Below are 27,308 nucleotides of genomic sequence, written 5' to 3'. Positions count from 1 at the left end.
TTGTCGTTCTGAACTTTTCCATGCTTCTAATGTCCTCTGGGTCGCCTGTAGCAACTGACTGCTTCCCTTGCCCCCATATATATAGTACAGATGTGTACGTTCTCTAAACAGTAACCTTTCCAGCTGATATGTCGAGTGATCTCCCGGTGCGTGAATCCGTTCATTGATGACTATGAGATGGGAAGCTCTAAAGTATGCCCTAATGTCTGGGAGGGCCAAACCCCCATTATATGGATTCCTCTGTGGAGTTTGAAGTGCCACGCGTAGATGGGCCCCGTCCCAGAGGAGCAAGCGCAATTCGCTATCTATGTGTTTGAACATCATGTCTGGAATTTTACAGTAAGTGTTTTAGTAACATATAGAACAGCTGAGGAAGTGTAATCATTTTGTACATGGCGGCCCTCCCCATTATAGTTAAGGGAAGTCTTCTCTGCCGCTTGACGTCTTCCTAGAAGTTTAAGAGGACCCATCTAATATTACATGTTAGGTTGGCTGCCACATCTGTATGATGTAGAGGCCCAGATAGGTAAACCCTTCTATCGACCAGTGCAAACAACCGGGATATGTTTGGGGCTCCACCTTCCCCCTGACTGGGTATAGGGTTGACTTACTCCAATTGATTTTATATCCCGCATGACGCCTGTAAGTCTAAAAAATGTGTAGGATTTGAGGAAGCGTCTCCTTTGGGTTCGTCACATATACTAAAATATCGTCCGCATATAAAGATATGCGTTCTTCATCTAGCAATCGGGATTCATCTACAAATCCAACCAGCCCCGGGAAGGCTGTAATGACACAGGCCAAGGGTTCCAGAATAGGAGCAAAAGGTAGAGGGGAAAGGGGGCATCCGTGTCTGGTCCCTCTTTGGATCGGCCAGGTTTCCGATAGAACTCCATTAACTCGAACCCTAGCCTCGGGCTCAGTATAGAGCAGCGCCATCCATTCCCTGAAGCCTGGTCCAAATCCAAATCTCTCCAGAGCGTGTCTCATAAAAGGCCAGTGGATGGTGTCCAACGCCTTCTCAGCGTCAAGGGAAAGGAGCAATTGGGCCTCTTCCAGTTCTTGGACAGCATCCATCCAGTTAGCTACTCTTTGTAGGTTGTAGCGTGTGGCTCGTTTTGGCATAAAGCCAGACTTTTCTTCGTGAATTAAGGAAGTGATGACGGTTAAAAGGCGTGTCGCAAGTGTAGTAGCCAGGATTTTAGTTTCAATATTTAATAGCGAAATGGGACGATAAGACCCACAATCGTCTGGGGGTTTCCCTACCTTGGATATCACCACCACTGTTGCCATCTTGAGATCCGCAGGGAGTATCCCATTATCTTTGGAAGCTTTAAACATCTTAAGTAGATGCAGTGCCAGAAGGGTACTATGTTTTCTAAAAAATTCCCCCGGGAGGACGTTAGGACCTGGGGTTTTCCCCGTCTTCAGTCGACCAATAGCCTCCGTTACTTCTTCTAATGTAATATCTACATCAAGCGCCTCTCTCTCCTCTGGGGCGAGGCAAGGGATTTCAATACCTTCAAGGTACTGGGATATTTGTGCCTCAGTAACTCATGTCTGAGCTGGATAAAGTGTTGAATAATATTGGGCAAAAACCCCGGCAATTTCCTGGGGCATGGTATAGATCTGGTCTAGTTCCCTTATAGATAGAACCCACCTCGACTCTTGTTCCTTCCTACCCAACCATGCCAACAATTTACCCGCCCTATCTCCAGTCTCATACAGTCAATGGTGGACTGCGAGTTGGTGTACCTGTGTCTCCTTAGTAACCAATGCTTGGTACTCTCTTTTAGTAATGTCGATCTGGCGGAGAGTGTGCGTATTCAATGTGGAGGCTCCCCTTTTTTCGAGGTCTATCAGTCTGCGTTCCAACGTCAGAAGTTCTTGAAGTTCCCGCCGCTTTTTATGGGCAATGATATTTTGGGCTCTATCCCGTATTACCGCTTTAAAAGCTTCCCATGGAGTGACGGCTGATTGCACTGAACCATCATTTTCTTGGAGGTAGAGTTCCGTATCCACCCTAATTTCTTTGGCAACCGTTTCATCCTTCCTGGCCCATGCATTTAGTCTCCATGAGGAGCCCTGCCCTCCCCTTCTCCTCCCCATCCTTAAATAAAACGGTGAGTGGTCTGAGATACCTCTGGCTAAGTATTCCAATTCTTCTACCTGTTCAATCTCTCCAGCTGGGGCAAAAAGGTAGTCTAACCTTGAGAACATCCTATGTGCTCCGGAAAAGTACGAGTATGCATGTGTGGCTGGATGGTGACACCTCCAGAGGTCAGTTAACCCAGGGTCGCCTGGAATCTCGCCAGTGCAGTGACTTCATGGGGCCCTGGTCGCGTTAGCATACGGTCCAGGGAGGGCTCACTCACATTGTTGAAGTCGCCCCCTATGATATGTCTGACTATAAGTGGAGGTCCACTAGTTTATCCAGCGTACGTTGCTGGAGACGTGGGGGAGCATAGACACTAACTATTAACCACGGTGCGTGATTCCAGGTACCCTGGACTACTACATATGTGCCCTCTGGGTCTTCCCCTCGTCTAGTGACCTGGAAGGGGGGTGACTTTCGAATGAAGATTGCAATGCCTCTCGAGCCTCGAGTGAAACCCGTATGAGCCAGGGTGGTGTATTGCCCCCTACCCAGAAACTAACAGTGTGGACCCATAAGATGCGTTTCCTGTACTAAGAGTCTCTTAAGGTAGTTGGATACCAGACCCCGTTTGATTTTGTTCCCAAGCCTATTGACATTCCACGTCATTACTGTATATTCTCCCCCGGCCATGATTTAAGTAGGTGTGTTACGTCATCTGCCCACCTCGGACCCTGGACAACTCCCCGACATTGTCATTCCTGTTCAGTATCTGCAGTCTTGTACCATGCTTGAACAAAAGCTAAAATTTCCCCCATCCACCCTAGCAAACTCCTCTTTCTTTGCAAACAGAGAAAGAAAATCAAAGTGAATTATGTGACAATCTTGCTGGGGTATGTGAAAGGAAAGGCTTTAGGATGTCATTTTTTGTAACACACAACAAAATGTAAACACCTGTAAAGGAACTGTACACATTCAGCAGTTAGGGAAGCAAAAATTAAGCACTTTTTGTTTGTAATTCTCAAGAGTGATGCAGACGAGTATTTGAATAGTATCAAAGCAAATCAAGACACTTTACTTGTGATACAATAATGAAAAATATTAATTGAAATCCGATTTCCACACAACACACATTATCATTTGCATGCAATATAGTTTTATCAGTAAAGCTGTACATCTGCAAATTTATAGGCCATTTCAATGGAAAATGGGCTGTCTGTAATTGACAGTGTACTACCACATGATGCTTTAATTATATTCAAATTTCACCCGCCTCATGTCCATTAAAGCTAGATTAGCTGAGAAAGTTTGTCATTCACAAACTTGTGTCGTGGTTCTCAAATGTTTGGGAAGCAATGTACTGAAATGTTATGAAGAGTCTGGCGGACTGAACCCAATCCAGACCTGTCAACTCACTGTCATTTAATGGGCTTCATCCTCTTTTCAATGATATTCACACTTCAAAATAGAAACATATCTTCAGACACTTCCATAAGGTCATCTTCTTTGGAAATCAGCACCACCTCCCAAATGTTTTTTTTTCTTCTTACATTGAAATGAGATTACTCTCTTAAACGTTTGCCCTCATTTGCGATCCAACCGCTAGACAGCACTGACAAAAGCATAAGCAGACCAAGGGTACAAGGTGGAATACTGCATCATTTGCCTCTATTGATTGAAAAATCACAGAACTTTCACTTTGTTCAAAATTTGGTGACAAGAACAGTTCTCAATTTTCCCAGATTGAGAACTGTTATTTCCAGTTCTTTTTTACATTGCTGCCTTCTGGAAAACAGAATAAAATGTAAGGAATTGACTATAATTCATAAAACTCTTCACTGAGATGAGTAAATGAATATATCAAATCAAGATTTCCTATTTGCAGCTCTTTTTAGGATTTGCCTTCACAGTACTTGTGCTGCGCTTGTGAAATCTCTAATCATAAAAGGGGCTTAGAACCCACCCAATATTAATCATTCATTCATTCATTCCAACATTGTTCTAATTTACATGCTTCTGATTGGTCAGCACGCCATCACTTCATCACTTTCTGCCCTACTTGCCTGACCCTGCCAAGGCATGGAGCTAGGCCCAAGTACAGCTTCCGGTCTTGGCCACTGGCTACTGGCCAGTGTCATTCCACTGGGTATGCCCTCTAAAGGTACTTTTTAACATTTATTATCGAGCACTCCAAAACGAGTGCATCTGCAGACTATCTTCTCTCCTCCTACCTTGCTGCCACTGCTCCTTCACCCGCTTGCCCTCCTCCCTCATTGTTATTCCTTCCCCGCGTGCTTGCAGAGGTACTTTTTTTATTGCATCTTGTTGCATTTTATTTCATGCATTGTTTTACAGGCTGATTCTACCTGTCTCTCCTACCCATTCCAGCTCAACATCTTAAAATTAGGGGCAAATCACTTAATCTCCCCGTGCTTGCCTGTATTTTATGTTCATTGCCCGCCCCCCCACCACCTCCGGCCTGGCGCTGCTTGTCCCGGCTGACCTCCCTTTGCTCTCCACAGATCCCCACTTCACCTGACTCTGGTTTTCCCATTGCTAGTCTCGGCCTCAGATCAACATCTTGTGATTACGGACAAATCACTTAATCTCCCCGTGCCTAAGCACAACAAGCATTGGCAAACAGGGGCGGCCGGCACGGCTCGCGGGTGGGGGACAGACGTGGGGTCTGCTTTTTTTAAAAAAAAACTTACCTTGCGGCCGCTGGGTCCTGCGTCTTCTCTCCTGCTCCCCTGTGTCCAACTCCAGGTTGGAATAGGAAGCAGACAGCCAGGCCCCCACCCCTAAGCCGATCACAATGCTGCAATGCAGTGTTGTGATTGGTCTGAGCGCCGTAACATGGCACTCAGCCAGGGGTTGAAGGGATGGGCATGTTCTCCATGTAGGCTGTAATGCAGCCTGCATGGAGAACAGGGAAGTGCGCATGACAGTTTTGGCGGGAGAGGGCCGACCAAACAGTCATTGTGCACAGGAGTGTTCTACACTCCTCCCCTGCAACGCCACCTGCCCCCTCTCACACTGCCACAGCAGGAGGAAAAAATAAAATTATAACATTTAGTTATTATCTTTTTATTTTTTCCTTTCTTTGCTACTCCTTGCAGTGGGGCGATGCTGCTCCACCTTAGCAGAGGAGCCACCACTGTTGGCAAAGCCAATAGGTTTTGCTTCTTCGAAATCTGTTGGCTTTGTCAATGTTTTGTAAGACACTTTGCACAGCGGCGCTTACTGCTGTACAACATGAGTTACAATTGTTTTACAAAGAGTTATGACGCGGACAGCATTGACAGTGTCATAGCACTTGTTTTTTAACTTTGAAACATGCTGAACAGCAGATAGTGCTGCTGTGTAACATGTCAAAAAAAATTAACAATACCAGTAGATTTCTCGGAGGCAAAATGTGCACTTCTTTATCTCCAGACTTATAGTACCCTGGCTGTGGTTATGCCAAGATCCACTAGAGATGCTCAGCTTTTCAGACAGATGGGGGGACTGCTAGTTGTAATGACTTTGTAGATAATGAAGCTGAGTAGAAGGGGGAGTCAATGCAATTCCAGCATTGTGAACATGATGGGATCATATTTCTTAAGGCCCTTGATAAGATGAGATGTGGCGTGTAGGATGCCTTTAAGGAGACCAATGTACAATCTAAGAGGCCCTGGAGGAGGGCGTTGTCACCATCCAGATGGGAGGGTGAGGGGGATTGTTTGAACAATTTCACTTTATTTACTAGAGACAGCTGGCACACGCTATCTTGTTTTTCTTCAAGATGTGTTCCTTGAAACTGAGATCATTATCCAGAGTGAATCTAAATTACTTAGCATTGGATGAACATTTCAGCAAAGGTTAATGTCACTGAGTCAGGTTTGGTATGCAGCATTTATTTTATGTGTACCTCAATGAACAATAGTAGCATTTTGGATGTGCTGTCTGACCCTCATTAAGATGGTGGTGTGACTAAAAAGGATACATAAACACCACAGCATACAGGTCCATAGTTCCACCCAGAAAAAGAAAAGATGCAGTCTAAAAAAGACCATAGACATCTAGGTGAAGGGACTATAGAGTCTCTCCAGAGGACATAAAGGGACAACCAAAAAACGTAGACATCTTAGTAAAAGGGACTACCTAGAATGGGTGAAGAGCCAATGCAAATAAAAACCTCAGAACCTCAGTAAATGGTACATGGGTTCCACATAAAATCGGTGAAGATGCAAGAGAAAGAAAATATACTGACTCCTCAGTAAAGGATGTTTGAGGTCCATCAAGTAGGATTGCAGGCGTGACTGAAGGAAAACCCAAGAGCCTTCGGTAAAATGACTTAGCATGGGAAAAGTACCATGGCAAATGGCATACAGTGTCTACTGAGAAGCACTGAAGGCGTAACAGACAGAGGTGGTTAAGATTCACAAAATGACACTGGGTAGGCCTCTATTAGTAAAAACTGTTGATGGGATGCAGTTTGATTACAGAAAAGAGGAGGGACTGTGGAGACATTCTGTCAAATAAATGTGAGGGACAAAGGGGCTAAGGTTCTGATGCAAGGCCCTTCTTGGTTCTTACAGGCTCAAACATGGAAGATGCCACAGATTGACAGTGGTCTTTGTCTAGCTAGACGCGCTTAGGTGAGAGGTTTGGAAGCGTCAAGAGCATTATGCATTGGAGGAGGCAAGATGACATGCGGGCAGGGCCGTACTGGTAATTCCGGGCACCGGGCAATCCCCCGGTAAGCTGGATGGGGGCTGTTTTTTTGACAGGGGGACGGTTTTGTTTTTCGGTCCGTGACCCAGTCATGCCAAGTATCACAGAGACATGCTGTTTTATTAAGCTCTCTCTCGGCTGCCAAATTAAACTGTGGAGTCTCGCTGGGCAGCTGGCAGCCGCGCGCTCCGTGGCATGTGTATGCTGCTCTGGCAGGCTTGGCACACTCGCTCTGCAGCCTAATGCCACAATGTATCAACAGTAGTTGAGTGCTCACTGCTCAGGGATGATTTGTGGCACGGTTCTCTGATGACGACAGGTCGAGGTAGTGCCCAATGGCTGCTACCGAGACATGACACAGCCAGTCAGGTTGTGTAACAACACTGATTTAGGTTCCGCGGGGACCTGCAATTTCGCGTTCTCCGCGAAACGCGAAATTACCGAAATTCCGCAAATTCCGCGAGCGGAACGGAATTTACCGCCCAGGCCTAGTCACGTCCTGCTGGCTGCTGCCAGAGTTCACTTGTGGGAGGCAGGAGGCTGAGGCGCAGGGTTTCTTTGCGGCAAATTCAAATAAATCATGATGATCACAGCTCGCAGGCAGCGCTGTCTTCTCACACCTCTGGCCGCCCCTGCTGCAAGTCTCAGCTGTCTCAGCAGCTGCACTAAATTTGACCCTTGGCTGCGCCAATTAAATTGCCACGGAAGGGAGTGAGTCCTGCTGCAAGTTGGTAAGTCACACACAGAGAGACCGAGTCAGTGGAGTTTAATATCGACCTATTCATGTCTTGTGATGACCCAATGTAGGAACACTTCAGTATTGCGCCGGCCTGTAAAAGACCAGTGCTGTGAAACTGGGACAGAGTCAGCTGTCCAGCCTCGCAAGTGGATTGTCTCCGCACAGAACCCCTATAAAACCGTGATTAAATGTAAATATGAAAAATAGGGTTTGAATAAGTCATAGCACCAATATCCTGAATTCCTCACTTTGATGCTTTTAAACGCATTGGTAAATATCTCTTAGGAAAATACATATTCCAGAACAACAACCGCCATATGCTTGTATGCTGATCTGTTTAAAAAGTTGTTTGTTGGAATTAAGTAGGAGATAGATGTGAAAACAAACGCAGTTGTTTCAATAACTTAAGAAAGGAGGCAGTTTATTTTACACATTTCTCGCTGCCTGCAGCACGTAAAAAAAAACTATTTTGCATTAAATCAGCCACTAGTGTGTACCGAGGGGATTGTGCTCATTAGATTGTACTCATTCTGCATGTTACTGTGTTACTATGATAACAAACAGGCTTCTTTGCATGCTGAAGTGTCACCTGTTTGCATTTCTGCCATTTTTTTACCGCCCCGGCACACCATATATTCATTTACTCGCCATATCGCAGGCACGTGATCGGCAGCTGCCTGCAGTCAGTAGGGTGCCGGTCCGGTCGTGATGTGTTAGACTCATTCAGAAGTTCTGCATTGTCCTCTGGCATGGCTGGCGGCTGTGGCCCTGGCTGTGGCGAGTGTGTATTTAAATTCTGGCCACCTTAAGTTTGCGGTTTATTTGTGAAAAACGCCGGGCCTGGGGGGGGTGGTAATTTTAACAGTTTTCTGACAGGCTTTGCTATGTTGTACGGGAGATTATTGCACCTGCCTTAGCCTGCGAGGATAATGCAAAATGGTGCTCAGCCTGTCCCCGCTCGAGTCAGCTGACCGACACTGTGTGACAGGCAGCTGAGATGCCTGGACCCGTGTGTAAATTGCCTTGTTCATGTTGGGTCCTCAAATATCCCTCCTGTTGGGCTGAGGTTGCTACGTCAGGTGGACAGACATAGGCCCTGGAGTCCTGATGCTCTCCTGATTGATTGCTGGCAGGGAGGGGGCCAAAGACTGGCAATGATTTTTGCTGCTGTGCTGCAGTATTAAGATCTTGTTGGAGTTTCTTGTTGTTCAAATGGGTGTCATTTCTGAACTTTATATGTTTCCCTCGTCTTTATTGCTTGATTTTGCTCGTGAGAAAGTGTCACTCATAGTTGTTGAAATGTCACTCATAATTACACTGAAATTATGTCACACATAGGAATCTGAAACCTTGGCAGCTATGGTGACGTGACGTGAGTCAGAGAGAGTCACAGACTAGTCTGACTATCCGTCTGACCTCTGCTGCGGAGCAGCGGAGTTCAGACAGACCACTACTCTGCTCCGTCGTGTGGGGAAAAAGCACAACTCCAGTGGTGCACCGTCCGTGACCCGGTGCAGCCAGGTGAATTTAATAATCAGGAGGAGGTGCGGCAGCGCGCAGATGTCTCCGCTGCCCCTTCTGCGTGCCACTCTTCAGTTCTCCCTTAGGGTGGGGCTAGTGGGTCATGCCGCATGCGCATTGGGGCTCGCGCAATTAAAAGTGCACGTGACTGCTGAGGCATCCCAAAGACGACTGAGATAGAGACAGGGGCACCACCGTTGCGGCCATAATTTAATTATTTCTAGTCCCCCTGGCTATTTGCCGCCCGCAGCAGGCGAGTCAGGGCAGTGGGCACTGGCGGGCGTCGCGACGGGGCCGGTAATTGGATTAAAACAAAGCAAAAGGTATTATAGGCCTGGGCCCGGCGGCTGGCACGGTTCTAATCTGCGCAGTGGATTGGGGATTTGATTGTGAGAAGCGGAGCGAGGTCAGGTGGCTTGAGTTGCGCACTGTCACGGGGGGGGCCGTGGCTGGCTGCAGGCAATAAATCAGAAATTTGAATCATGATGATTGTCACCGTCAGCCCCGTGACAATCATCATGATTAAAACTTTTGATTTGGTGCGCGCAGCTCAACTGCATGGTGCGGGCGGCCGGGCTGCCATTAAAGTAGCCGGAGAATGAAAGTAAATGCAGGCTGCTTCGTTCTCCTACTTATGTAACTGGTACTCGCTACTGTGGCCCTGACCCATTTCAGGGAGGGGTGTTATTATTTGTTATTTGGTGTCACTGTCTTCTTCCCATATCACATGGGACGTAGTAGGCAATAAAAGTAACGGCTGAGCACTTGATGCTGCTTTTAGCTCATTCTGTCCACAAAAGACTAGACTCTCTTAGCTCTAAAGTGCATATGCGTTATTAGTTTGTAGTTTTAAGTTACAGTCATGCAGACAAACACTGCTGTTCAAAACTCATACTTTGCCAATAAAACCTCTTTTTACTAAACCACTCCATTCCAAAGCACATCAAGGAGAGGCTGCTAGCCACCCTGACCTCACTTTCATCAGGGATTACTCTTCCTTCTATTTTGAGCCGAGGGCTTTCTTTTTCTGGTCTGTCGAAGTGTCTATGATTGAATGGCATTATGCCGAGTACAATTAGACTGGGCTACAATTATAGCACATCCAGTACATCACCTGCCGTTGCATCATCATGGAAAATTAAATTATTATTTCCACCTTTACATCATCTACTTACCCTAACGATAATTGTATTCAAATATGTCTTTATTGGTCCAATTCCGGCCATAAAAGAGAACAGATAAAGCATATAACAATGATAAAATACAAATATCAAACGTCCATAAATTAGATTTAAAAACGTTCTTAATGGTAAAATTGGCTTACACCGAATTGGAAAATTTAATTTAATTGTATGTCCCTAGAAATGTGGTTCTACGTGGACCCAGGAACTGCAAATTAAATGCTGCTACTCGGCCTGCAACACTTATTGTGCCACCCACTTAAGTAGCCTATTTATACATGTGTCAAGGCCAGGGCCTGCCATTGCCTGTGCAGTTGTAAAACTGCCATTTTGACCTGGCAAAAGGAACCTTTTGCCAGGCCTAAAAATATTCCCTTTTACTACATATGTCACCAGGATGTCACCACTAGCGCAAGCCCTGTCCATAAGGCAGGGTGCAGTATGCAGAGCGCAGTGTATTTAAATGGTTTGGCATATACTTTTAAGTTTGATATGTCCCAGAATAGGCGAGGCTCAATTGCTACCCCTGTTCTTTGTGTGATTCTTGAATTTTTCACAATCCCATGAGTTGATTTTAGTGATGCACAGGCAACATTGATGGCAGCACCCAAACTCTGAAAAGTGTTTCAGTGCCACTGACCTGGGTGCCTTTGTGTGAGTTTTTCATGCTTTCTGGCCAGGGTGCTATGTGAGACATTTCCATGCTTTCTGGCTGCCTGGGTGCTTATGTGTGACATTTCCATGCTTTCTGGCCTCGGTGCTTATGTGTGCAATTTCCATAGTTTCTGGCCTCAGTGACCTGGAGGCTCATGTGTGACATTTCCATGCTTACTTCCTGGGTGCTTATGTGTGACATTTCCATGCTTACTTCCTGGGTGCTTATGTGTGACATTTCCATGCTTTCTGGCCTGGTATGTCCAGGCCTGGGTGTGACGTTTCCATAGTTTCTGGCCTCTGTGCCCTTGGTGCTAGTTAGCAGATGCTTATGTGTGACATTTTCACCGTTTCTGCCCTCAGTGCCTAGGTGCTTATGTGTGACATTTCCACAGCTTCTGGCTTCAGTGGCCTGTGTGCTCATGTGTGACATCACATGTCAGTGCTTAATGTGTGACAACCTTTGCACAATTGTTTGAAGTTAAGTGCGTTTTTCAATGTTTTTATACTATTTTAAATGAAGAATAAATTGGTTATATATAAATTCATGTTTCATGCTCGACATTTCATTTTTTAGTGTTCTCTGTAGGAATGTCTGTGATTATGGGTATCCTGGTGCTCCATAAGGTAATCATTTACTATGCTTTAAAAGTTAAGACAAACAAATATGTAATGAAAAATGTGTTGAAAAATGCTTTGTTTTGGCCTTTCTGTCTCCAAAATTTTCTTGGGGGGACAACCCCCAAACTCCCCCTAGTAGTGGTTGCTCAGGGGGCTGGTCTCACTTTTACTTTGTTCTCTCTGATTCACTCCTCGTGTCTATTTTTGGTGCTCTCTGTAAGAATGTCTATGGGTACATATGACTGGGTGGGTAACCTGGTGCTCTTTAAGGTCATCATCTACTATTTACTGTGCTTTGAAAGTTGATACAATTGAATATGTAATTAAAATTTGCTGTAAAATTCACCATTTTGGTCTGTCTTTACCCAAAATTTTCGTGGGGGGAGAACCCCCCCAAATCCCCCTAGTAGTGGTCGTGCGCGCTCGCTGCACTCGCTCACTACGCACCAGACGGGGGCTGATCTGGCAAAATTTGCCAGGGCTGCTTTCAGTTCCCAGTCCGGCCCTGCATGCGGGAGTGTGCAATAACAAATGGTAGCAGGGAGGGGAGGGGCCATGGCCATGGTCACGAAGAGAGGGAGAACAAGTGATTGTTGGGCCTGCATGTAAGCAACTATACATTCACGGGAACAAGACACGCAATGCAAAACAGGGCTGTTTTGTTAATGCATCTTGCCAAGCAATCCATAGTTGAAAAGGTATGACTCCCATGGGCAGCCGTACATCAGGCCTTGGGACTTAGGGTGGACAGGATTCCAAGCCACAATGTCACTGCACGATGGTCGGTGGATAATGCTCCTCCAAGGGTTGGAAATGGATGTGACACAGCAAATAGAAATGGAGCAGGGCCTGCGGCCTTCTCTCCATCAACTGCACCGTCGGAGATAGCATCTCTCGCTGATGTATGGGATCTCCTCCCTGGTTTGTTGCCACATCTAACATTGGCTTCACTGGATCTGATGGAATGACATAAGAGTGTCCCATAAAATACATGGAAACAGAAAGTGAAGGGAAAGCTGTTTTACAACCGGTGTTGAAGTTTTCCTTTCTTTGAAGTTGTTATTTGCGTTTGTAAATCAATCATCCGATAAATCAAACGGGTGTGTCTTCTCAACAGCACACCGCTAAGTGAATTTAAAAAGAAATAATCACTCATCTTGCATAAAGGTTGTTCAAAGTGGCCATAAAACAAACGCGTGGTGTGACACTATTTCTGTCCGCGCGAAAGCCAGGTCGGCGATGTAAATCACCCACTTAAAGCTTCACCAGAGAGAGGGGGGAGCAGCAAGAGATAAGAACACAGCAACAAATCATGTTGTGCTTTAGAATTCAGCTTCCGGGGACACTCGTAGCAATCAGGGAATGTGCTCACGAGCCACTTGTTGCAGGGAAGCTGTGACTTTAGATTAGCTATTCTGCAGGTATACCGATTTGTGATACTGTGATGCCAGCGTGTGGTAGGATATGCTTTGAGTGGCAAAATAATTGCACATCAGCGCCACTGTATCATCGCACAAGTCTGGGGCTGAATAAAAGCAAAGACCCTCTGGGTGTTTTGCAGCTTCACCAGTTCCCATTCATCATCAGGCATGTAGCTGTCACAGCCTCCCTTTCTTTGATCGCTCGATGCTTAAATCTTGGCTACTTCCCTTGACTTCTTTATTCAGCACTTACAGAAATCTCCTGGCCAAGCAGGACTCACTCTGGCACTTTTCAGGTGGCACCAACAGGCGTGAGGATCACCCATTTCATGTTTTATACCCACACCTAGACATATTGCGCCTCTAGAATCTGCGGTTCATCCTACTTGGATGACAGTGCTTTGTCTTATACCTGATGGTTCTAATTTGCTCAATACCTTCATACAGCTCCAGTCTTCTGGATATGTTCTGATTCTTGTGAACTTGGACTTCATAGAATCTTTAAAAAAATATATTAAATACGTCTGTTAGTGTTCTATGGGCCATATGTAGGTAAATTATATTTACCGATTCTTAAATACCGAATTTTACCGATTCGGTATTTATGAATCGGTAAATGTAATGTAGGTAAACAATCGGTAATTATTACAGATTCGGTAAATATCGGTATTCAAGAATCGGTATTTACCGAATCGGTAATAATGCATCCCTTCCCATTCATTCCTATGGGCCTGGAGGCCCATAGGAATGAATGGGAAGCCAGTTACCATTACAGATTCGGTAAATACCGAATCGGTAATAGGGGAGGCATTATCATGGGTGGCAGGGTGTCACATTGACACCCTGATTCGTGCATGTGTGCACATGTGGCGCACATACATGCCCTAAGGGCATGTATGTCTGCCACATTGCACTTTTCAAATGACACAAAAATGCTTTTTGAAAGGTATTCGTCATTTACCATCAACTTGTAGTTGGTGGTAAATAACGAATCCAGACACCAATGATGCACTCACTTGAGTGCCCCCTACATAGCATTTCTGGATTCAGTATTTACCGAATCGGTATTTTACCGATTTCTTAAATTCCGATTCGGTAAATACCGAATCCAGAAAATCAGCCACCTACATCGCAAATGCCTAAATACCGGTCCGTAACGGGATATTTACCGAATTTCGGCCGTTACCGACCGGTATTTGGCTTCCTACATGAGGCCCAGTAGTATGTTCATCTTTTCATAGGGTCCGCCTGGTCTGTTTTCCGATTTGAATGCTTTTTTCTGTATTTCTTTTCCTGCTAGCAATCTTCTTGGCTCTGTACATTATCTGGCGACCTTTCCACTCTTCACCTCTGTTCAGTCTTATGACTTGTTTATTGTTGGTCAAATGTTCTATATATTCCATTGGCCTTAAGTCTCTTGCTAACCTGTCCATATCTATCTTCCTGTTCATTCTCTTAGTGATATAGCATTTTAACATGGCCCCTGAATACTCTAGGCTCAGAACTTTTTTGCTTTTCAACCCTACAGCTAGCTTCATCCACAGAAGATGGGTATTATGTGCGTTTTTCAGATGAGGCAGAAATCCCTTTTAGGGCACTTTCCTTTTACTCAATAAAACCACATTAGGAGGACCTGTACCTTTCCCCTTCACTTGTTTTCCTCTTTTAGGCCAACCGGTAAAAGCAAGCATGCTGTTCTTAGATCATTGCCAAGTCAGCAGCTTATCTTCAGTTGAGTAAACGTCCTCCGTGGATCCAGACTGACTTTTTTGGGCATGTGGTAAGATATGCTGGCCTTAATGTCTCTTTAATTAACAATCACAGTGTAAATGCCTGTATGATCAGGAATAGCAATTACAAGTGATGCAAAGGTTAACACAGCTGATAATATCCAGAGCCCTCAACCTTGAAACTGGGAAATCCGGTTCGAGTCTCGGCAGGGACGCTCAACAGGGAAACATCCATTACAACGCAGTCATTACATCGCAAAGCCTTTACAACGCAACTTTTACAACGCAAGTGCCTTTACATCGCATGCATTACAATGCATGCCATTACAACGCATGTCATCACATTGCAAGCCTTTACAACACATGTCATCACAATGCATTATAAGCTAAGTAATGGATCATTTTATGTTTTAGGGTGGGTATGGGTTTAAGGGTAGTTGGGAATAGTAATTTTTACCCCTACACTATCCAACACTTTCCCTACTGTTGCACTCACTGGAGGGGGAATAGTAATTTTTACCCCTACGCTATCCAACACTTTCCCTACTGTTGCACTCACTGGAGTGGGAATAGTAATTTCCCCCTACGCTATCCAACACTTTCTCTACTGTTGCACTCACTCGAGTGGGAATAGTAATTTTTACCCCTACGCTATCCAACGCTTTCCCTACTGTTGCCCTCACTGGAGTGGGAATAGTAATTTTTACCCCTACGCTATCCAACTCTTACCCTACTGTTGCACTAAAAGTATTATGCATTGTAATGGCATGCATTGTGATATAATGCATTGTAATGGTATGCATTGTAAAATCATGTGATGCAATGGTAGTTGCGATTTAAAAACCGGGTTGTAAAAGCATGCGTTGTAATGGTTTGCGTTGTAACGTCATATATTCGCTCAACATCCAGTGATTCTGGGCAAATCATTTAATCTCCCCATGCCTGACAAAGATAAATGTGTCCCTCTGTAATGCAACTGGTGCTCATGTAAAAGTCCTCTGATGCCTTCGGGGCGAGGTCATGCTATATAAAACTCACGAAAAAATGGTGCTGCTAACCCTAGCCACGAGCTCCAAAGACTCAAAGCACTGTCTAGGGCTCCATAAAATGTAAAGAGCGACTGGGGGGTCCTGAATTAAAGGCCCATTTATCCAGGAAAAACAAAATCAACCCCTGCAAAAATGTTCAAACCGGCCCTAGATAGTATGTATTAAGACATTTAACAAGAATTAGGTCATATGGGCCCTCATGATTGGCTGAGGGCAGCAGCCAATCCAGCTCTAAAAGTGGCCCCTTAGACTGCAGCTCACTGGTAAAATGTAATTGTGGCAGAATGGATGTTCCAGCTCAGCATTCAGCTTTCTGCTTCCACGAGCCTGCAAAATAAAACTAATTTTTAATTCATAAAGTTTTCTTTTGTTTATCACAATCACCACATTAAAAACACCTCTATAGCCTTAACAAATCAATGCAGACTTCAATTGAGCTATATTTAATCCAGTTCTGTATTTGTGTATAACGGTCACTTTGTGGTATGTATTTTGTAGCTCCCCCCACAGTACAGATCCATGTACTCTTTCATTGTGAATGGCCCAGGGTAAAATTTTCCTTGCGCTGGCATAATGTTGCATAATTTCCAGCTTTTGGCATTGTGCTTGTTACGCACCTTCCTTCAAGTACAATACGCCAAATGTTTGAATTTACGCCATTGCGCCATGTGGTGCAATTTTGATTCAATTCAGATAAAAAATTCTGTTACAGGAGCATGGAAACAATGTGAGCGGACATAGTGCAAATGGCTGTTGCTCACGTCAAAGAAATTTGCACTGGTTTTTAGTGCAAAATATGTCCTCACAATAAATACGAGGATTGGCATGCATTTGATAGTTGTTAGCTGCCATCGTTGTTATTTTATCCTGCAGCAAAACTGTGGGAATGTCTTCAATCTGGAGAGAAGTATCACTTGCTCCCTCATCCTGAAGTGATTCACAGATATATCAGGAGATCTCTTATCCCTTAAGCACTATGTCAACAGGTGGCCAATGAGTCTCTTGTGCATCCTGCAGACCTGGCTTTCATCTGCTCCCCATGGGGACCATAAATAAATTCTGTGTGGTGTAGTGTACATCAGCGGTCAATGGGACCTACCAACTCAGACATTGAACTCAGGTTCTGTCAATCTTCTGGTGATATCCATATTTGTATCTCTCCAAGGCCACTCAGACACCACATTCATGTCCCTTTCAACATGCCTCGTTGTACTAACCAGCAAGTACTTAAGTCATATAAAAATAAGTCCCAGAGCACTTTGTTATTTCTTAGGGACCTACAACCCTGCCCATGGGCTACCAAGTGCCAAGGGTCCCTAATTCTGATTTCACCTCACACCGCTTTTGTCCAACATCAAGCACTTCCTGTCTGCCTCGTTATCACATTTATCCCTATGTTCTCCTTCTGTCACTGTTTTCCTATCGTGTCTTTCTCCTTTTTACCTTTTCTGCCTTTCTTTTTCTTGCTCTAGGTCAAAATCTGATAATAAGGAATACGTTGTGGATCCCAAAAATGACTTCCAATGCCCACCACCTGCAATAATTAAGCAGTATAAATATACGAGCGTAGACAAGGTGAGTGAGGGGTTTATCGAGAGCTCAGAGAGTTAGAGCTTGAGTTCTGGGAGCACTCTTCCCTGTGTGTATTCTGACTATTCTTTCATGCCAAAACTCCTAAGCACTCTATTGCAGCAGCACTCACAACCATGCACCCTCTCACACTGCCTACGTTCTAGCACTCACCCCTGGCACATGCATTCAGAGGGCAGTTTTACCTGGACACTGTGTGGCGTTTCCTTTAGCCCCTCCCCCGAACCCTTCTATCTCCGAAATCTCTAGTGTACCTCTGACTCTGCCTTTATCTGGTGCCTCCTCCAGTGCCTTCCAATCTCGAGAATACCGTAATCTGTGTTTCCGCTGATCCCAGCCCACCTACCCCCCACACCTGTTTGCAATGTTGCTTCATTTGAATATGGGGAGAGCCCGCCATCTTGAAAATAAGGCGCTGTCCTGCTAACCGCCACGAGGCCGAGGGAGAATGGGTTCCTGTCTGCTAACAGCATCGCTGGGTTTCAGTGTGAAGAAGGTATTGATGAAGCTGACAGCTCGTCAGCCCCGTTCCGTCCGAGCCGGCCATTGCCTTAATTGTTTCAAAGACAGTTTTACAAAAATCTAATCAAGTCTTAGCGAACATTTATCACCCCTGCCGGCATCTCGAATCAATGCTGCACATTCCAGAAATTGAACAAATGAGCTCATTGGCCAGTGAGTTGCAAGAGTCATGGAGTAAAAACCCTAACCCTCAGGGTACCTGAGCCTCGCTGTAGATCAGCCTCACTAATACTCTCCCACCCCCGGGGGCAAATAGTTTGCACTCTTAGTCCCTGCATAATGCTTATGCTTCACCCTAGCAACACTGATATCACGCCTGGGGAGAAATCACCTTGTTTATATATGGTGCATGGGTGAGATCACTCTTGTAAGATTGGCACCTTCGGAGCCCATGGATCAGCAATAAAACAGTCAGGGCAATTGAAACTTACATCGCCTCTAGCTGCACAGGTGCGGTACCCCTCTTGTGGACGGGAATCCTTACAACTTCTGTTCCCCTGCATCATTGATATCCCCCTCAGAGGAAAGTACCCTGACACTATCTCCACCTATGCATGTGCGATAGCACCTTGAGGGCAAGGGAAGTCTCTCGCCGCCTGTGTCCCCCTAACCCCCAGAGAAGTGAAGCCTCACACCCTTTGTGTTACGCACAGCGGAAAGCAACAGTCTCTACCTATGCATATACTCACACCTTCTGCACCAGTGCACCAAAGATATCATCCTCAATGAATAGACACTCACACCTTCTATGCCTGTGCATCAGTGATATCATGGTCAATGAATAGACACTCACACCTTCTGTGAAAGTGCATCTGTGATATCTCCTTTAATGAATATGCACCCACAACTTCTATGCCTGTGCACCAATCAATCAATCAATCACGGTATTTATAAAGCGCACTACATAACCGTGAGGGTCTCAAGGCGCTGGGGGGGGGGGGGGGGCAGCGCCGCTACCGGTCGAAGAGCCAGGTCTTGAGGAGTTTTCTGAAGGTGAGCAGGTCTTGGGTCTGCCGCAGGTGGGTGGGGAGGGAGATCCAGGTCTTGGCAGCGAGGAACAAGAAGGATCTTCCTCCAGTGGTTGTGTGCTGAATGCGGGGGACGGCGGCAAGTGCGAGGCTGGTGGAGCGGAGCTGGCGGGTGGGGGTGTAGAAGCTGAATCTGCTGTTGAGGTAGGCTGGTCCGGTGTTGTGGAGTGCCTTGTGTGCATGGGTGAGCAGCTTGAAAGTGATCCTCTAGTGGACGGGGAGCCAGTGTAGGTCCCTCAGGTGTGGAGTGATATGGCTGTGCCGGGGGATGTTGAGGATCAGTCGGGCGGAGGCATTTTGGATACGTTGTAGACGTTGCAGGTGCTTGGCCGGGATGCCTGCATAGAGAGCATTGCCGTTGTCCAGCCTACTGCTGACGAGGGCCAGTGTCACCGTCCGTCTTGTTTCGGTGGGGATCCACTTGTAGATCCTGCAAAGCATGTGGGCGGTGTTGTAGCAGGAGTAGGAGACGGCGTTGACCTACTTTGACATGGAGAGGGAGGAGTCGAGGATAAATCCTAGGTTGCGTGCGTGGTCGGTGGGTGTCGGTGTTGTTCCCAGTGTGGCTGGCCACCAGGAGTCGTCCCAGGCTGAGGGGGATGATCCGAGGATGAGGACCTCCGTCTTGTCTGAGTTCAGCTTCAGTCGGCTGTTTCTCATCCATTCGGCGACGGCAGTCAAGTCATCGTGGAGGTTGGATTTGGCGGTGTGCGGGTCCTTGGGGAGTGAGAGGATGAGCTTGGTGTCGTCGGTGTAGGAGATGATGGTGAGATCGTGCTGTCGGGCGACTTGGGCGAGGGGGGCCATGTAGACGTTGAATAGCTTTGGGCTGAGGGAAGATCCCTGGGGTACGCCGCAGATGATGTTGGTGGCTTCTGATCAGAAGGGAGGGAGGCGGACTCTCTGGGTTCTGTCGGAGAGGAAGGATGTGGTCCAGCCCAGGGCCTTCTCTTGAATTTCGGCTTCTTGGAGGCGTGTCTTTAGGGTATGGTGGCAGATCGTGTCGAAGGCAGCTGACAGGTCCAGGAGGATGAGGGACGATATTTCGCCGTTGTCCAGTTGGGCCCTTATGTCGTCTGTGGTGGCGATGAGGGCTGTCTCAGTGCTGTGGTTTCTGCGGAATCCAGACTGGGACGGGTCCACGATGTTGTTGTCCTCGAGGTGTCGGGTCAGTTGGGTGTTGACAATTTTCTCGATGACCGTCGACGGGAACGGGAGCAGGGAGATGGGCCAGAAGTTCTTGAGGTCCTTGGGGTCCGCCTTGGGTTTCTTGAGAAGGGCGTTGATTTTGGCGTGTTTCCAGCTTTCCGGAAAAGTGGCAGTCTTGAAGGAGGTGTTGATCACTTTCCGAAGTTGGGGTGCGATGGTGGCGTCAGCTTTGTTGAATATGTGGTGGGTGCCGGGGTCTGATGGTGATCCTGAGTGGATGGAGTTCATGGTCTTGCGTGTTTCGTCGTCGTTGACGTAGGTCCAGGATGTCAGGCGGTTGGTGCGGGTGAGGTTTACAGGTGGGGTCTGGCGATGCCGGGGGGGTCGTTGTGTTGAAGCTGTCGTGGATGTCGGTGATCTTGCGGTGGAAGAAGGTGGCCAGTGAGTCGCAGAGTTCTTGTGAGGGCGGGATGTCGTTGGCATTGGCGCTGGGGTTGGAGTGTTCCTTCACAATGCTGAAGAGCTCTTTGCTGTCATGTGCGTTGTTTTCTAGGCGGGCTTTGAAGGCAGCTCTCTTGGTGAGTCTGATGAGGTGGTGGTGTTTTCGGGTGGCGTCCTTGTAGTCTGCGTGGCTGTCCGGTGTTCGTTCGTGGAGCCATTTCTTCTCCAGTCTCCGGCAACTGCGTTTGGAGACCTGGAGTTCTTCGGTGAACCAGGTGGCTTTCCTGCTGGTGCGGTTGTTGGTGGGCTTCTTGAGTGGGGCGAGGGTGTTGGTGCAGTCATCGATCCATTGTCTGAAGTTGCGGGCATCGTCGTCAGGGTCGGTGTGATTGGTGGGAGGATTTAGGGCGAGGGTGGCGGCCAGCTGGTCCTCTGTGATTTTGCTCCAGTGCCTTCGGGGCGGTTGTTGGATGTGGTTGTGCATGGTGGGCTTCTTGTAGGTGAAGTGGATGCAGCAGTGGTTGGTCCAGTGGGGTTCGGTGGTGTGGTCGAAGGAGACGTGGTTGCTCGTGGAGGAGATGGGATCGAGCGTGTGGCCAGCGGCGTGGGTGGGTGCGGTGACGAGCTGTCTGAAGCCAAGGTTGGCGAGGTTGTCGATCAGGGTGGTGGAGTTGGCGTCGTTGTTGTTCTCGAGGTGGTAGTTCAGGTCCCCGAGGAGGATGTAGTCTGTGGAGGCGAGTGCGTGGGTGCTGACCAAGTCTGCAATGGTGTCGCTGAACTATGGCCGGGATCCAGGGGGTCTGTAGACGAGTGTTCCTCTGAGGGTGGTGTGGATCCAGAAGTGCATGTGTTTGGCGGTACTGAGGGTGTCGTCCGAGTGGGTGGAGACGTTGAGGGCGATTCCCCCACCGAGTCCGTTGGTGCGGTCTCTGCGGGCGATCTTATAGCCGTCCGGGATGGCTATGGCGATGTCGGGTGCCAAGGAGTTGTTCCACCAGGTCTCGGTCAGGAAGGCGACGTCTGGGGCGGTGGTGTCGAGCAGGTCCCAGAGTTCGACAGCGTGCTTGCTTGCAGAGCGGGTGTTGAGTAGTATGTAGTGGAGGTGGTTGGGTCTGGTCTTTGGTGGTTTGGTGGCTCTGTGGCAGGTGAAGGTGCATGTGCGGCAGGAGAAGGGTCCATGGGTGTGTTTCAGGGCGGCCTGGAAGCAACTGTGGTCTCGGCCGGTGTTGAGTGCGTGGAGTGTGTTGGTGTCGTATCGGAGTCTGGCTTCGTGGCGTTCGCAGGGTCCAGGGGTTCTGGCGCTGGGCACGGTCCAGGCGTGGACGGGTGCAGATGGGCTCTCCTCTGGTGCGCCAGCGGCGCGGCCGCATTTCAAGGCGGGGAGGGAGGGTTGATCAGCTGGGAGGCGGGGCGGCGAGTGGCAGGCGAGGGGGCAGTGCCGCAGGGACGCAGCGGTGGGATCGGGCAGGGATACACAAGACAAAAAGGGGGGGGCGACGCGAGGGCAGAGACGGCAACGGAGCGAAAACGGAAGAAATAAACAGGGCACAAAGTACAATTGACAGAACAGGAACACAGCACAAAGTAAAAGTAAGCACAGTACAGAATAGTGGCAACAGTTCACTCACTCCAGACAGTGGCGATCAGGGGCACAGCAGGCCAGAACTCACTCTCAGAGCAGCAGCGAGGGGGGGGGGAGGCACTGGCACACAGGTGGAGCTGTGCGGCAGGAGGGGAGCGACCTGGCCTGCAAGCAGGGTCAGGGGTCGAACTCACTGCCGCGCAGCGGCCGCCATTTAAGGCTGGGAGGGAGGGAGGATCAGCTGGGAGGCGGGCGGCGAATGGGGGGCGAGTGGGCCGGGCCGCAGGGACGCAGCGGTGGGATCGGGCAGGGATACACAAGAGAAAAAGGGGGGAGGGGGGGCGACGCGAGGGCAGAGACAGCAACGGAGCGAAAATGGAAAAAATAAACAGGGCACAAAGTACAATTGACATAACAGGAACAGAGCACAAAGTAAAATTAAGCACAGTACAGAGTATTGGCAACAGTTCACTCACTCCAAACAGCGGCGATCAGGGGCACAGCAGGCAAGATCTCACTCTCAGAGCGGCAGCGAGGGGGGTGAGTCACTGGCACACAGGTGGAGCTTTGCGGCAGGAGGAGAGCGACCTAGCCTGCAAGCAGGGTCAGGGGTCACACTCACTGTCGCGCAGTGGCTGCCATTTAAGGGGGGAGGGAGGGAGGATCAGCTGGGAGGCGGGGCGGCGAATGGGAGGCGAGGGGGCCGGGCCGCAGGGACGCAGCGGCGGGATCGGGCAGGGATGCAAAAGAGTAAAAGGGGGGGGGCGACGCGAGGGCAGAGACGGCAACAGAGCGAAAACGGAAAAAATATACAGGGCACAAAGTACAATTGACACAACAGGAGCATTGCACAAAGTAAAATTAAGCACAGTACAGAATAGTGGCAACATTTCACTCACTCCAGACAATGGCGATCAGGGGCACAGCAGGCAAGAACTCACTCTTAGAGTGGCAGCGAGCGGGGGAGGCAGCGATATCATTGTCAATGAATAGACACTGCCTCCTTCTCAGCCTGTGCATCATTGATTTCACCTTCAAAGAATGCACACTCACACCTTCTGGACCAGTGCATCAGTGATATCACCTTTAATGAATAAACCGAACACCATCAGTGCCTGTGCATCAGTGATATCATCTTAAGTTATCAGACACTCACACCTTCTGCACCAGTGCATCAGTGATAGCATCATCAATAAATAGACACTCACACCTTCTGCACCAGTGCATCAGTGACATCACGGTCAATGATTAGACACTCACACCTTCTGCACCAGTGCATCTGTGATATCACCTTTAATGAATAAACCGAACACCATCTGTGCCTATGCATCAGTGATATCATCTTTAGTGAACAGACACTCACATCCTCTGCACCAGTGCATCAGTGATATCACTGTCTATGATTAGACACTCACACCTTCTGCACCAGTGCATCTGTGATATCACCTTTAATGAATAAACCGAACACCATCAGTGCCTGTGCATCAGTGATATCATCTTAAGTTATCAGACACTCACACCTTCTGCACCAGTGCATCAGTGATATCATCATCAATAAATAGACACTCACACCTTCTGCACCAGTGCATCAGTGACATCACGGTCAATGATTAGACACTCACACCTTCTGCACCAGTGCATCTGTGATATCACCTTTAATGAATAAACCGAACACCATCTGTGCCTATGCATCAGTGATATCATCTTTAGTGAACAGACACTCACATCCTCTGCACCAGTGCATCAGTGATATCACTGTCTATGATTAGACACTCACACCTTCTGCACCAGTGCATCTGTGATATCACCTTTAATGAATAAACCGAACACCATCTGTGCCTGTGCATCAGTGATATCATCTTTAGTGAACAGACACTCACATCCTCTGCACCAGTGCATCAGTGATATCACTGTCTATGATTAGACACTGACACCTTCTGCACCAGTGCATCTGTGATATCACCTTTAATGAATAAATCGAACACCATCTGTGCATCAGTGATATCATCTTTAGTGAACAGACACTCACACCTTCTACACCAGTGCATCAGTGATATCATAGTCAATGAATAGACACTGCCTCCTTGTCAGATAATGCATCATTGATATCACTGTTAATTAATAGGCCCTCACACCTTCTGTACCTGTGCATCAGTGAAATCCAAGACAATGAATACACCCGATCATCTTTTCTGCCGGTTCATCAGTGATTTCACCTTTAATGAACAGACCTTCACACCTTGGGCGCCTGTGGATGACTGATATCACTGTCAATAAACAGATACTCACACCTTCTGCGCCAGTGCATCAGTGATATCAGCGCCAATGAATGGACACTCACACCTTTTGTGCTAGTGAATGAGTGATATCACCTTCAATGAATACACACTCAAATGTTCTGTACCAGAGCATCTGCAATGTAACCATCAATAGACACTGACACCTTCTGTGCCAGTGCATCAGTGATATCACCACCAATCAATAAAACCCTCACACCTGACATCCACCATTGCTGTGCTTTACCAATATCACACCAAATGGCAGCACTTTCATAACATTCATTCAGGTATGCTTCTAGCACGCCTAAAGATGGGGCTCTCTGACTCTTTGTATGTGTTCCTCACTGAGAAAACACCCAAAGATGATGCTCTCATTCCTTCCTTTGCTGTGTATCAACAGTATCACTACAGGGTTATAGGTCTCATGACTTCTATTGCTGTAAATGAACAATATCACCACAAGGTTGAAGTTCTCATGGTGTCCACCCATGGGTTTTAGTTTTCACGATGCCATCGCTGTGCATCAATAATATCACCACATTGCTATAGTTTTCGCTGCTTACTTTTCTGGACATCGACAATATCAGGTCAGGGTTATAGTTGTCACGGCTTCCATTTCTGTGTACCAACAATTTCACTGCAAGGTTTTTTTGTGTGTTTTTTTTATAACTCTTTTTTTATTGAAAAGAAAGGCATGTTACATAGGTAAGGCAATGGTAAACAAGTCATCAGTATAGGTTACACATTAAATGGTTCCTCGTGGTGTACACATCCCAACATATGGTTAACAATTTTCATCATTCAGTGTCAAGTCCCCTCTGTGATATCATCTCTGACTCTCGGTGGTTCACAAATCTCCCCTCTGCAAACGTTCCACTGCCCCATATTTGCCTCCATTTATTCAGGCACCCCCTAGCTTCATAGGTTCATTTTTCTGTCACCATACACCAGTCCATAGCATTGGCCCAATCTTCTATTTTTGGTGAGTTCTGAGCCGTCCACAGCCGCGCAATGTTCCTTTTTGCAACCATAAGCCCCAGTGTGACCCATGTTTGCTCCCTGGAGTTCAAATCTGTAGGATCCCAGATATTCAACAACGCCAACTTAATATTACAGTGGATCTGTTGCCCCAGTGCTTCCTCCATTTGGCGCTACCACCCGCTCCCAGTATCTCTGGATCACTGCGCACTCCCAGAGTGTGTGAATAAATGTGCCCTCCTGCCCACATTGTCGTACATAGCCACCATCCAGGGTGTAACCCATGTTAACCAGCAAAGGCCCTGACAAGTAGGATCTATGAAGAAGTTTTAATTGGACCAAGCGGAGCCGAGAGGAGATGGCTACCTCACGAGGGGAAGCCACCGCCGCCTGCCACTCCTCATCATCTAGACTCGCAACCTCATGATCCCATTTAGCTCTTAAACAGGTCAGAGGATCTGTCATATTGTTGATGAGCTTTTTATAGATAAGGGATATGGCTTTTTCCAGGAAATCGCCATCTAATATCCTGTCTTCAAGTGGGGAAGATTCAGGGAGGGCGCCACCCCTGGGGAAAACCGTGAGCAGGGCATGTCTAATTTGAAGTTATCTAAAGTATTCGGACTGGGCTAGTTCGTACTCTTGCTGAAGTCAGGAAAAGGGAACCACCTCACTCGATTTCCATAGGTCACCCACCCTGGAAATGCCTATAATGTCCCATTTATCGAAGCCCTTCGAACGAATGCCAAAGTGGTGTGGCTTGCATGAGTTTACTCTCCCAGCCCAGACTCCTAGTGGCCACCTTCCACATAGTCACTGAATGCCCAGTCGGGCCGGTCAAGACAGGCCTCAAAGATCGTGCGTAAAACGCACCCTCGAAGCTGCCCCCCCCGGGGAGGAGCCACCTGTCGATTTGAAAGGCCGGGTCATCCTGTAGTCTATACGTTCATTGGTTAATTGCTGCGAGTTGTAAGGGCCCAGTAATACTTTTTGATATCCGGGCGCCCGATACCCCCATCAAACCATCCCAGCGTAAATTTGTGTGTTGCGATACGGGGTGGTTTACCCTCCCACAGCAGATCTCGAACAATGTTGTCGAGGTCCCTGAAGTACGTGGCAGCGACTGGGAGCGGGGTGTTCTGTAGTGCATATAAAAGTCTGGGAAGGGACATCATCTTGAACAGGGCTGCACGCCCCAAAAGAGTCAACGGGAGCGACTTCCGGTGTTGAACGTCCAATTTGAGATACTCTAGACGTGGCAGGAGATTATTGTCGTAAAATCTAGATAGGTCGTTAGAGACCCAGATACCCAAGTATTTGAAGCCGCCAGCAGCCTCCACTAAATGGCAACCCCGGGGGAGTGAAGGCCGCTTGCCATAAAGGACATAGAGCACTGACTTAGACCAGTTTATCGTATAGCCTGCAAACCTACCAAATACACTGAATATGTCCAGGATCACATTGAGGGATGCCGCCGGGGAGGCCAAATAAAACAGGATATCATCCGCATACAGCGAAATGCGGTTCTTCCAGCCCGACGTCCACTTAAGGCCCCTGATGGCGGGGTCTTGTCGAACCCACGACGCCAAAGGCTCCAGGGCCAGAGCAAAGAGAAGCGGTGACAAACGACAGTCCTGTCTGGTGCCTCTGCAGAGAACAAAAACGTGGGATTTCCTATTGTTAACAACCACTTGTGCAAGTGGTTGGTGATACAGAAGCCGCACCCAATTGGTAAATTCAGACCCAAACCCCAATTTGCGGAGTACAGCAAACATATAGGGCCATTTGATGGTGTCAAAAGCTGATGCAGCAATCAGGGACACCACGACTGCATCTTCCCTGATTGTATCAACCCGGCACAGCACTCCATGAAGCCTGCGCAGATTGAGGGAGGTATTTCTCGCAGGCATAAACCCCGATTGGTCTGGATGGACCAGACGGGTTAGGACCCTGAGCAGACGAGTGGCAAGAACCTTTGCCAACATTTTTGCTTCACTTTTGAGCAGTGAGAT

Source organism: Triturus cristatus, chromosome 11 (assembly GCF_964204655.1).
Source record: "Triturus cristatus chromosome 11, aTriCri1.1, whole genome shotgun sequence".
NCBI lineage: Eukaryota > Metazoa > Chordata > Amphibia > Caudata > Salamandridae > Triturus > Triturus cristatus.
Note: the sequence above shows the minus strand (reverse complement) of the source record.